General features: G+C 45.3%; 1 protein-coding gene across 30 annotated transcripts in view; it reads right to left on the bottom strand.

Moving 5' to 3' along the window:
- Dab1 (disabled 1) overlaps positions 1-13,111 on the bottom strand; it is a 1,125,345-nt gene that overhangs the window by 371,562 nt on the left and 740,672 nt on the right. For 5 of the 30 annotated variants that reach the window (XM_006502727.4, XM_030253170.1, XM_030253172.1 and 2 more), the window contains exon 1: positions 5,814-6,491. The exons of 9 other annotated variants lie outside the window; for them this stretch is intronic. The gene's annotated coding sequence lies outside the window, so the exon portion shown is untranslated. 16 more of the 30 variants (XM_006502726.2, XM_030253167.1, XM_030253176.1 and 13 more) reach the window with 7 other exon arrangements.

Raw genomic sequence — 13,111 nt, 5'->3', positions numbered from 1 at the left:
TAGGGGCCTCTACCAGAATGACTTGGATTCTAATTACTTCCCACAGAAACTACCTACATTTGTATTTAAGTTCTCAACCTCTGAACATCTCACCATGGCAGCCAAATTTCAATACATGAAGCCTTGGGGAAAACATTTAAACCACAGAACTCCAAAGCAGATCAGTAACTTGTCAGTCTTTGTTTTCAGCGGTAACACTAACAAGATTAAAAAAACGAGAAGACATAAAGACTTCCTGAGACAAAGACAGACAGTGAAACGAGGGGAGGCAGGAAGACAGGGGAGGAGAAAGGACTAAATTGATGGATGGTAAACCAACAGAGTGCAACCCAAGTGGGAGAGTAGGAGACTGACCACAGAGAGGATGAGAAACAGGGATGAATCCTGGAACAGATGAAAGAATGAGTGGGGAGTCCCCTGCATATGGTCAGCACTACTGGACCTGGGTTAACTGTACACCAACCAGAGCTGTCTAAAGGGACCCAGCCCTCCTCCTTATCCCTAACCTAAGCAGCCCGCCTTGAGACACACAACTTTCATCATTTTAGCTGTGAGCTCTTCTGTTCAGCAGAATTTTATCTCTGTTTTCCCTGCGCTTTATGAGAATCCCCCACTGGCATTGTAGATTGGTTATATATGTCAGGTTCAAATAAAATAAAATAATAATAATAATAATAAAAGCAAGCTGGCAATTTCTTTCCAATAGAATATGCTGCATATTTCATGAAATAGAAGCCAAAGGAGTTTTATGATTCCTGAACCAAAACCTCCCCATATCCGAGGACCAAATGGGAGGACAATACAAAGAGAATGTCACAGGAAAGGAAGCTGAACATTTGCTCTCCAACCCCAGGGAATGTTCAGGTGATTAACTGGCGTAATGGGTTTCTCTGTTTTGCTTTGTGTTTACATGAGTTCGCATCCTGACATGCATTTCATAAGATAGAATACAGTGCTAGTGTTCATGGGTAGGAATGTGTACCCCTGCTCGCTCACACTCGTTTCTCAGTACAGAATGTCTGGCTGGTTCCTGCTCTTAGCCTGACAGCAACTTCCCAGCCAAGTGTTATTTATATTTTCAAGCCACTTCTCTATCTGGTACAGAAGGCAATCTGGCCTAGTAGAAGGAGCACTGTCTGAAGAGCCTAAGGACTCTGAGCCACAGCAGTGCCTCACCTCTGCAAAATCATGTATCCTTTGGAGCCTGACTCTCCTCTATCCTGACCTAATCTGTGAACTGGGCAAACTGACTTATCCACCTTGAGAAGTCAATCAATCAAAGCCACGGTATTCTCCTCAGAATAAGTACAGAAGAGAAAGAGGGTGTGACTGCTTCAGCACGACATGCACTTCCATGATTGCTTTTTGGACAGTGGAAATGCTTAAAGCCACATTTCCAGTAAAACATGGAAAAAAACAAACTGTTGGCTGGAAATCTTGAAACATACCTTGGGTTAGCAAAACTGGCGTAAAACGAGAGGATCGGCTCATTATCAAAAGCAAAGATTTTATTTCATTTGAAGAGCAATCTGAACAGTTCATTGATAATAAATATTTCATGGCAGGCACTGTCTCAAGTACTTTCTGCTGACCCTTCCCAACAGTTATAAAATACACACTGTTTTAGCATAAACAAAACTAAGGCACAGAGAAGTGCTTACAGAGATGGGGCAGCTGGAGTCTGTAACCAGTCTGGCCCCTCGTGGGGAATCTGTATTACCTGCGATACCAGCTCTTCATAGGAGCGGTTGTTTACCACAGCAGTCACTGACAGTAGCGACGACACCCTACTAATTAACTGCCTAATCAATTACTTGCTGATTAATTACCTAATTTACAAATATTGCCACAGAGTAGATAGCTATGACCCAATACCAACCAGAACCTTCTAGAAGCTCCAAAGAAGTCACAGATGGTTAAAGTGCAACCATTCGTCCAATGACATGCTGGGAACCAAGCCACGCCCACCTGTGTCGACTGCATGTAAAATGGGGAAATCTGGAGCCTGCTTTCCACAGGAGGTCTTAACCACCTTTTCATGCCTGGATTAGAGTTTACAGAGGCCCTGGCTGTAGCTCATTTCCCTTCCTCATCCAGAGTCGTTCCCCATCCGTGGTTGAGGTGGACCCTGGGACGAGAGTGAGTAGGTGGGTTTAAATCCCCTTATCTCCTAGGTGATCTCAGCTCAATGACCAGGTTTCCCTGAACCCAGCTCCCCATCTAACAAACAAAAAATGAGACTGCAGGGATTCTGAAAGATGAAGTAAGGCTATGTGTGCCAAGTGCCGAGAAGGGTGCCTGCCCCTTACCTGGGACTCGGGAATGTTGAGTTGTGTTTTTGTTACTATGAGGAATGGCTTGTGGAACATCACAAAGAAAATGCCTGGATCCAACCCTAGCCTTCCAATTACAAAAGGCACCCCCATTCCTTACTCAATTTCCATGCTTTCTCTTGAAATCCTACTATGTGCCAAGACACTCATGAAGGGGATTTTCCTTTAAAACTGATCCAAGGTTCACAAGTAGATCCTTGCTTCGCAGGTGATGACATCCAAGTTGTGAGAAGTCATAGGAATAATTCTTAATTGCTTAAGATGTGTACATCTTTTGTCACTAGTGAGCTCTGTAAGATTTAGTGAGTCCTATGCAACCCTTCAAGTTTCTGACAACAGCCTTTAATGCGTACTATCTGTTCCGGTGCCATCTAAACAGCATCAACTCTGCTTCTCTGCTTTATGTTTGACTTGAGTGAATTATCAAAATGAAGTGCTGCCTCGAATAGATTCTTCATCTGTCTGCAGCATGGCTCCAAGCCTCAAAAACCCACCAAATGCAATGTTTAGATGGGTACATGATCGTGAACCAAGCCAAAGGCCCACCTGCTTAAAATAAAATGACTTCGGAGGGCAAAGGGGACTGAAGCATCAGGTTCCTCTGTGACTCTGGGGAGGGACCAGCAAGTGATGGAGCCTCTCATCTCTGCAGCCTCACACAATGGAGCTCCTTGCAAACAGGACATACTGTGAAAACAGCCTGTGAGCTGAGCTTCATCAACAATAAGCAGATTTTAAAATCTATTCAGATTTTATTGTTGAGTACACTGAACATGATTAAATGTTTCAGATAAGCAAACTACCACCAAAAAAAGAATCATGACAAATAAGAAACATATAGGATCCTCCTACTAAAAATCACGTTCCAAATCTGCTTTTAGATTTAATGGCCAAGTTCATGAGTAAAAGAATGTACCCACTTGAGAGCTACCCAGTTCCCAGGAATATAGTAACATGTTGTCGCTTCCCCCACGTTGGCCTCTTCTCTCCCGCTGCAGATCCTGCGTTGTCAAATAGTTACAAAGTCACATCGCTTTCACATCACTGCATTTTGAACTTCCTAAACCTCTACGAGAGCCCGTGTGTATGGAAAAGAACAATAGCACTTCAAAAGCCATTTCTGAGAGTTCTTCAATACTCCATTTGAATGCTAGGGTTTCAATCAAGGACAGCAGCAGACAATTTGATTGCTTAGAAGTTGACTTTTATACAGCTTTGATTAGGTCGCCCAGCTCAATGGGAAATCAAGAAAATCTTTGATCCCTTTCAGTCTCTAGAAGAGCCACGAAGCCTTGTCAAGATAGGGAGGAAAAGAGATGGGAAGGGGGCGTTTGTCTAACCTCACCCCATAGCACATCTCTCTTTTTCGCTGTGCAACTCAGGATTCCATCCAGAATTGCTCATCTTGGAGATAATAAAAAACAATGGGTGCTAATTCAGGGGGTGGGATGGTTTATAATTTTATGGATTTCCCGAAGACCCATAATTGGCACATGAATGTACAAGCGTGAACTGGATAATTAGAAGGTTCTGAACGTAAGCCACCTTTAATTTATATGATTACTTTGCAAACATGTTAAGTGTTGGGAAGTGTCAGTAGAGCCCCCACAAAGCCTTCATTCAAAACCATCAACATTGTGAAAGTGTGTCTAATGGGCCAGCTCCACAAGGAAATCAGAGAAGGGGGAAGCAGTGGCAAGGATGCTCTCACCTCCGGAGTTTGGCACTGGGAGGCATTGTGGCATCCTTTAGGAGGCCTCTGAGCAGAGAATGGCGATCCAGCCTCCGCAATCTCTCCTCCACTCCGAGCTCTCTTTCTTTTCTTTCTTTTTTTTTCTTTCTTTCTTTTCTTTCTCTCCTCCCTCCCTTCCCCCTCCCTCTCCGCCCCCCCCCCTCCGCCCCTCCACGCGGCCACGAATCCTGCCTCAGAAACACATTTCCGAACTAGCACTTGCCCGCGCCGCGGCGCTCTCCAAGTCTCCAGCTCCCGACAGTCGCCTAGAGCCCTGGGCTCCCCGCCCCCATACCATTCCTTCACTCTCATAGCCCAGGCGGAAATACCCCGCAGACCCCCAACAATGAGGACTTGTGTGATGCAGATGGGGGTTGGGGCGGGTTCCCAACGTGAAAGGGCGTGCAGGGTGGACTACTAGACCGTGTGGCAGCCTAGCCGCACCAGTTTGCAAAGCAGCTTTCTCTGCCCACCCCGCCGAGTCCACTAACACCAACCCCAAAAGAAATAGAGAAAGAAAGAAAAAGCGCCTTTAAAAGTGCAGTAAAGACTCACCCTCCCACCAGGGGTCACAAGCATACTCTGCGGGATGCAGACAGCAGAAGCAGTGACCAGCAGGGTGTGGAAATACACTTTGTAGAATCACCAAGTACCTTCCGGGAGCCTTAACACAAAACTACCCCTAAATCAGGACTCCCTGACTCCAGGCTCCTTTGGTGGCTTGGACTGAATCGTAGGGCTCCTTTACAAGACTAACCATAAAGAATCAAAGTTTCCCCAGCATGAAAAATCCTTATCTTGCGTTCGAGAGAGTAGGGTACAGAGTTATGGTAGAAGAGGGCCGGATGCGAGGGGAGTGGCGGGTGACCAAGGGCCTGAGGACTGAATAGTGGAGGGAGCGCGACGGGGAACACCTGGTCGCAGGACCCGAAGAAAGGTTTCGGTCCAGCGCCGGTGTCTGCGGAAAGGGTTGGCTTGATTGGGATGGGTCCAGTTAATGGAGTGGTCGAGGCAGAGCCAAAGCGCTGCTGTGATGTAGGGAAGTGCAGGTTCCGCGGAGTGGGGAAGAGGTCCGACCCGCGGGTAGCACCAGCAAGACAGGGAGGAAGCTTAGGGAGAACTCCGCAGGTTCTAGAGTGGGAGAAGGCAGCCTTGGGTGGCTAGAGCCGCAGGAGAACACAGGGGGTCTCGGGTAGGCAAGCCTAAAGAGAGGATCCCGAGTGTTCAGAAGTAGGACGAAGGAAGTGGGGACCAACCGGAAAGGAGACGCAGGGTAGCTTCCCAAGCAAGTGGTGGGAGATGATAGAAAACTGCGGCACTCGCTAGTGCACGGCACCTCGCGCCAAACTCCCTAGAGAAGCGCCCCGAAAGCCTTCCTCCGTACCCGGGCTCGCGGGCCCCAGCCGAGCTACCCGGGCTCGCGGAAGCCGGGTGTCCCCGCGGGCCACCTGCGCCCGCTCAACTCGGGGTCCCCCGCGTGCCCCCCGCCGCGCCTCTCACCTCGGCTCCCCCGGAGCATCCTCCTTGGCTGCCGCAGCCGCCCGGGACACGGCTCTCCATGCCCTGCGGGCGGCCGCACTCAAACGCGCTCTCCAGCCCGGGGAAGCCCGGGTGAGCGCCGAGCTGGGTCCATCCTCCCCGGGAAGCGACGGGCGCGCGTCAGAGCAGGGGGAGGAGACCAGCCCCCGTGCGGTGCGCAGACCCGCCTCCTCCCGCGGCCCCCGCCCCGCGCCAGCCCCGCCGCTCACCTGCCACTGAGCGTCCCAAGCCCTTCCTCGCCGGCTCCCTCTCCCGCCAGGGCGCTCTGTTCGCCGCCGGAACGCGTTCCGAGCGACAGCTCAGCGGAGTCGCCGCGGCGCCGACGAAGGGGAAGAGCCAACGAGCAGGCGAGCGGGGGCGCCGCGGCTCGCGGTCGCGCTCCTCCAGCCCCCTCGCTCGCCCCCCATCCCGGGAGTAGAGACCGATCGGAGCGAAGAGCTTGGGGTCCCCGCCCTGCGGTTCGTCGCAGGGGGTGGGGTTGGGGGTTGCGCTGGGAGCCCGCCACGCTCCTAGGCAGCCGCTGCAGCCCCCTCTAGGACTCTGCTGATTCTCCAGCGCCTGCTTTTAGCCAAGCCTCTATGCTCACAAGTAGACGGGCGCAGAGCCAAGCGGAGGCCGCGCGAGCTTCTTGCCCCGAGCCCCTTGGCAGAAGGGGGCGTCCTCTCCCAGCCGCCCAGGCCGGCTCCAGCCCGCCTTTTATTGCCGCTTCCCAGGCAAAGTTGTTCCGCACTTGTCACTATTTCAATCCGCTCTAGGCAGCCTCCTGTGCCCCTGAGGGCACGCAGGCCCCAGTTAACTTGTTTTCCCTACTCCATTCTTAGAATGCAGGGCAGTAGACCCTCCTGTAAATTAGAACCTGTTGTGCTGAAGAAGGCTCTTCGGGTCCTACCTTACAAAAAGATCTCAGGAACACCGAGTGGCAAAAAATAATTGGATTAGTCGGAAATTCTTCCACCTTGAGATTGGATTCGGCTTTGTCAACGCCAGTGTGGCACGCATGTCTCCAGAGGCTTGAAAGCTTGGTGGGAAGGGGGAGTGTGAAAATCACCTACTGCCTGTCTCTGGGAGCCTGGTGCCTGAGAGCAAAGGAAGAGAACCAAATACTTGCTTTAAGTTTACTCTTCTTTTGAGGGGTCACACTCCTGCCCTCCAGCTGAGCGATAATAAAGCTAAAGCGGTGGCTTGTTTTGGGGGCTTTTCTTGGGGAGGGGGATTTTTTCTTGTAGCTTCTGTTATTCACCCATGAAAATTTAATGATGCATTTAGGGTTATTACCTCTAGAGTCAATGGGCTAAAAATATTTAGCCTAATGCACTGCTTGTGGAGTCAGTAGGTCCGTGGCTGGTTTGTACAAAGTCATCTGGAGACCCTCCCTTCCTCCACAAAATTCACGAGCCATTACACTTATCCCATAATAACAGCTCTGTACAAATGGAGGCCCTGCAAAACTTGGCTGTCAGGCACCTCTGAAAAGATAGCAATTTACATAGAGACAAGAAAAAAAAAAAGTCCTGAGGTCATAGGCAGGATGAAATCTACTGAGAAGGGCTGATCGGAAGAAATTTCCCACAACTTGGCAGAGAGGTTCCATTCTTGATGGTTTCTGTCTACCTCTGGGTGGCTGTCAGTCTAAAGGTGGGACCAGGGAACCTCCACCGGATTTCTCTCCAACTTTTACAAAAGTTCTGGAAAGTGGGAGGAGTTGGGCACCAGGTTCTACACCCAGTGTGAAGTTGAGATTGGCTGGAACGACTCAGCTGTGATCAAGAAAACATTTTTACTTCCATTGTTTACAAAGAGAAGTCCCTGGAGTCTGAACTCAATACCAAGAAAAGAGAAATTTTAGACCTCGCAGAGGAAATAAGTGAGAGTATAGTTGAGTGTTAGTCATTTCTACAGGCTAGTAAATGCCAGACCTTAGGTAAGCTCGAGTAAATCTGACTTTTTACAGACTCTACCACAACAAAATCTAAACTTCCCCGATTTAGGGACAGCTTTGAAACATCCACATACATGCCTTTTAAGAGTTCATGTCTGAGGTCTGACCTGTAGCTGTCTCCTGCCTCCTGTCTTCACCTGACTTTGCCACTACAGACACCAGAGGGAACTGGCAAACTCAGTTTGCCAAGCCATACAATGTATAAGAACGTAAAACTATCTCTAGTCAGTGTTGGACAAAGTCTACCGTGGAAACTGGGCAAATTCCCATGAAATCCAATGGGGGCAACAAGACACAGCTGTTCCTATCTCCAGCCTGGAAGAAAGTATGATGTATAGGCACAAGCTGCCCACTATGGGCCTCAGGGCCTTCCTGGTTAAACTGAACCAAATTTAAAGGGATATTTTGCCACTCAGCTAAATGTCAAGAAATAGCTCATCTGAAAGATAAGGTGTGGGGCTTTACTGCTGTTATTTTGAAAATACCAATGTGATTTGTATTAAGTATGGCATAAAGAAAAAAATCAATAAATGTGCTTTCATCATGTAATCTGAGAAGCAGCAAGATAATAAGAATAGCAGAGGCTGTATATATTACTTAATCCATTCTGAGTAGTTTGAGGTATTTCTCATACAACCTTTACAATATGGACTTGGAAATCTGTTGGCCTTCTTTGCCTCTGGCAGGCCATCTCTCTGTGCTTCTCTGGTGGTAAACACTTCACTCACGAGATTGCAATGAGCCCTAAATGGGGTAGCAGGCAGAAGCACAACCCAGTAGACATTGGTTCTCTTCCCAAAATACGTCCAAGTAGTTCATTTTGATTCGCCACATTTTGGCGGGGTTTCTTCTGTCCATCAAGGTCTATGTTAAAAGCTCTGTCCATTTATGACAGAGACATAGCATAAGTAACACAAATTGGGAAAAAAAGGCAAGCTACTGAATATATGCCATCCACCCTCACGTGATTGATGTCATCTGTCTTCCTGTGATCCTTGTGACAGGCACTCGGGGTCAGTTAACACAACTGACCCCAGGATTGGAAACCAGACCTGTGGTTACCTGCCATAAATTCAGTGAGTGATAGCCACTCCCCCAAAGGGAAGAACACAGAGCGGTGCCTTCTGTAACTTGTATACTATTTAAATCCGGTTTATTCCTAGCAGTTTTCAAATACATGTCTGTTTTGATAGTGGGTTATGGCCTCTAAGTTTGGGAGTCTTTTCTTACAGATCAATGCTGAATAGTTGGCAAGTAAGTCGTGTGTATATTTAAGGTGCACAATGTGATGTTTTGACATATGTTCACATTGTGAAATGATTAGCACTATCAAGATAATTAGCATATTTATTGCCTCACATAGTAGATTTTTTTTTACATGTGTGATAAGCTCACTTCAGATCTAGCCCCTAGCAAATGTCAAGTGTAGAGTACATTATTATTAGATGTGCCTAACTCACCCTGTGGTACACAGACCTCCAGAACGTATAACAAAGGTTAACACCTTTGACAAGAATCTCTCTATTTTTTTAACCCTGTAACTCCTGGACACTACCATTCAACCCTGATCTTGTGACCCTGTCTTGTTTAGAATATATATATATATATATATATATATATATATATATATACATATATATATATGCTGTCATGCTCTGTATCTTGTCTTTCTGTGCCTGGCTTATCTTGTAGCGCAGTGCAATTGAGCATTGTGTTGTCACAAATGGCAGATTCACTTCTTTTTAAAGCTTAATAATATTCCATTTTAGAAGCACACACGCTACTTTTTCTTAATCCGTGATCAACACTGATTGACATTCCATTGATTTTATTATGAATCTGCTGAAATGAACAAGGACATTCAGACACTTCCCAGAGAGAATCAGTTCATTCCTTAGATTTACATACGTGGAAGGGAGCTCTACTTTTGGTTTTTGAAGGATCTCTGTAGTGTTTTCCAAAATAGGTGGATTAATTCACAATCCCACCGGCAGTCAATGGGGCATGGACTTCCTTCTTTACCAATAATGGTTATAATCTAGTTTTTTTTTTTCTTTTTGTATTAGCCATTGCAGCAGGTTGCAATTCTACCTCCTTGTGTGTTTGATTCAAGTCTGGGAACCTTGCTCATTCCTGTTGCTATCCCTGTCTCCTTATGGGGGAAAAATCCGCTCTATTCAGATCCTTTACCATCCAGTGGACACGCTGGTAACGCCTCGCAAGGGAATCCTTTGAGTTCTTTACATGTCTTGGGCACTAGGCGCTTATCTTTCTAGCTGTTCCCTTACCTCAACGTTCCCTTTCCATGACACTGATGGTTCCTTAGGCTACGGAAAGGCTTTTGGATCCGAAGCAGCCCACTTTGCTAATGTCTTTTGTCGCCTCTCCCTCTGGTGTCCATTTGTTTGTTTGTTTACTTGTTTGTCTTTTAAAAAAAATCATTGGCAAGACCAAATATCAAAAATGTTTAGCCAGAGGTTTTGGTCTCAAATTTTTATGGTTTGGGTCTTATAGTTAAGTTCTAATCCAGTTTGAATTGGTTTTACATAAAGTTTAAGAGAAGTTTGATTTGATCTTTCTTTTTTTTTTTATTATTTATTATATGTAAGTACACTGAAGCTGTCTTCAGACACTCCAGAAGAGGGCGCCAGATCTCGTTATGGATGGTTGTGAGCCACCATGTGGTTGCTGGGATTTGAACTCCTGACCTTCGGAAGAGCAGTCGGGTGCTCTTACCCACTGAGCCATCTCACCAGCCCTGATCTTTCTTCATGGGAATATTTTCCCAGCACCATTTGCTCTATGTGTTAGCCTTTCCCCTGTGCATTCTTAGTATGTGTTCCTTTGTCTCTATGCTAGCTCTATTTTGCTTTGCCGGTCTAATCCATCCATTTTGATGAAAGTACCATATTGTTCTGATCACCATATCTCTGTAATACACTTTGAAATCAGATATGGTTGGTTCCTATTTTAGCTTATCCAGGCCTTTTGTGGTTACACATGAATTAGGATTTTTAGTAAAAGAAAGAAAGAAAGAAAGAAAGAAAGAAAGAAAGAAAGAAAGAAAGAAAGAAAGAAAGCAAGCAAGCAAGCAAGCAAGCTTGGGAAAAAGTCCACAGAATTTTGATAGGATCTGGATCTGGGCTGCTTTGGGTAGGGTAGGCACGGTGATATTAAGTCTCCCACTTGGGCTGTGTTTCCTTTAGTTTGTGCCCCTTTAATTTCTTTACTCATTGTCTTATGACTTCTGGGTAGAGATTACTCACCTCCTTGGTTAAACTGATTCCCAAGTAGTTTCTTGTTTTTTATGCTATTGTAAATGAAATCATTTGCTTAGCTTTGGAATAGTTAGTTTGGTGCAGTAGCACTCACATGCCGTGATTATGCAAATATAAATATACATCTAAAGTTCTCAGATTCATATGGTTTAAATAGTGATTAGTAGGAACACCTACCAAGCTTGTCAGAACCATCATGTACTTGAAAGACACTACTATGGAATGAGAAAAATTTCAAAGGTTAATAATGCAGAGGTACATTAAGCTTCCATATAAAGCCTTTCATAGAAGTTCTTGCCATGCTCAAAAATCTGTATTTGAGGAGAAAAAGTCTCACTCCTTTGTTTAAGAAATAAAATAAAATCAACAGCAACAATCCTCAGTGTGCCAGGCAAGTATGCTAGATATGACTGGTGTGTGTGTGTGTGTGTGTGTGTGTGTGTGTGAGAGAGAGAGAGAGAGAGAGAGAGAGAGAGAGAGAGAGAGAGAGAGAGAGAGACCTCATAAAGAAAAGGGATCAGTTTGAAACACAGTTAGGGGTCAGGTGAATGAAGGGGAAAGGCATGTCTAACCAGAGGTTCAAGCTAGAGAAACAAGTTATGTGAAAGGCAGCAGGGCATAGAGTTCTCTGTGAGGGCGCTCGTGATGGCCCTTGAGAGGCAAGCATAAAAATGTAGGGGTCTGTTTGCTATGTTTAATTTAGCATAAAGATAAAGGATCCACTTTCTTAAAGGAAACTATTTAATGTTTACTCTTTCTTTTCTGAGACACAGGTTAAAATATCTAATTGCTACTTCTTTTCTGTGGTCAAAGGGGCAATAGTAATGAAACAGAGAATGTTCTCTTTCTCCTATCCTGGCTGCCTGATTCCAGCAAAAGGCAGCATGAAGGGTGTACTAAGCTGGACTCTGCTCTCTGGCAGCTGTAAACTTTGCTCCTTCCATTTTCCAAGAGAACCTAGGGAAGGCAATGTGGGGACGGCAGTTCCTCCACCAATCTGCTCTGTGTAGCTAAATGCACACTAGAAACTAAGTAGAGAGCTTAAGAAACAAAGCAGATGTCTGATGCCTCTTAGGGGCCAACACAACACTCCAAGTTTCTCACTAATCAAGTAGGACTTAAAGTGATGTTCGTGTTTGGGAAAAAAGAAAAAGGGAGTAGATGAAAAGAGTAGAAGTGACATCAGAGTCAGAAGCACGGGACAATCACCAGCTAGGCATCCAACTCTGCAAGGATACATTGTTGCCTCCGTGCTTAAGGGACTGCACATTTATGCATTTTATTATTGGTAGGGGAATGTGGAATAGGGGTGTAGGGTATGGGGGGTGGCGCTCTTTCTTCTTGTGAAATAATACTTCCACTTGTTCATTGCTTTACTGTTTCCCTACCTCATCTTGTGGTTATTGTTATTGTTGTTCTGATTTAAAAAAAAAAGACTATAACTCCAGCCCAGGAACAGACAGGTAATGCAGTGACATGTATCTCTTGGTCACACCAAATTAGAGATATACTGTGTACCTAGGGTAGCTTGGCTGGGAAAGACATTCTCTTCTTGCCCAAAACCGGGAAGAAATTAGGCCCATGTATAACAGTGGAGAAAAAGACTACATAGTATAAAGCAAAAGAGAAGTAAGGAGGACTGGGGTTAGAAAATAGAGATTTAAGAAGCCAGTCTTAGAGGGTTTGGGTTAGCCTTACCTAAAACCAGCTACCCTCTCCCCATGACTTTTTTCTCATGTGAGTCTCTCATATATTTCTGCTTTTACTTAAGATGATTTGAATTGTATTTTTTACTTTAATAAAAATAGTTATGCTAAATCTTATAGTATGTACTTTCTATGCAACATTTAGATTAATACTACACCTCAGATAAAATGCTATTTATGGAAACTCAGTATACAATATTAGGGATAAATTGAACATACGGCGAATCAATCTTGTTCACCAAAACTTACATACACTGGATGAAAACACACACACACACACACACACACACACACACACACACACACACACACATAAACCCAAAGCAGACAGATGAACGTAAAGAGATATACCATGTTCATGGTTTAGAATAATCGGTGCTGGTAAAATGTCAATGATCTTCAAATTGAAATGTACATTTCATGCAGTTATAGTAAGAATTCCAATATGTTTTTTCAGGGGATTAACAGTTCTGAAATGTATGTAAGAATGTGGAGGGACTTAGAAAAGTCAGAATATTTTCAAGAAACAAGGATAGCTCTGAAGGGTCCATCTTACATTGATCAGAACAGCATGATTAAGTTAA

This window comes from Mus musculus, chromosome 4 (genome assembly GCF_000001635.26).
Source record: "Mus musculus strain C57BL/6J chromosome 4, GRCm38.p6 C57BL/6J".
Taxonomy (NCBI): Eukaryota; Metazoa; Chordata; class Mammalia; order Rodentia; family Muridae; genus Mus; species Mus musculus.
This window is presented reverse-complemented; position numbering and strand designations above follow the sequence as displayed.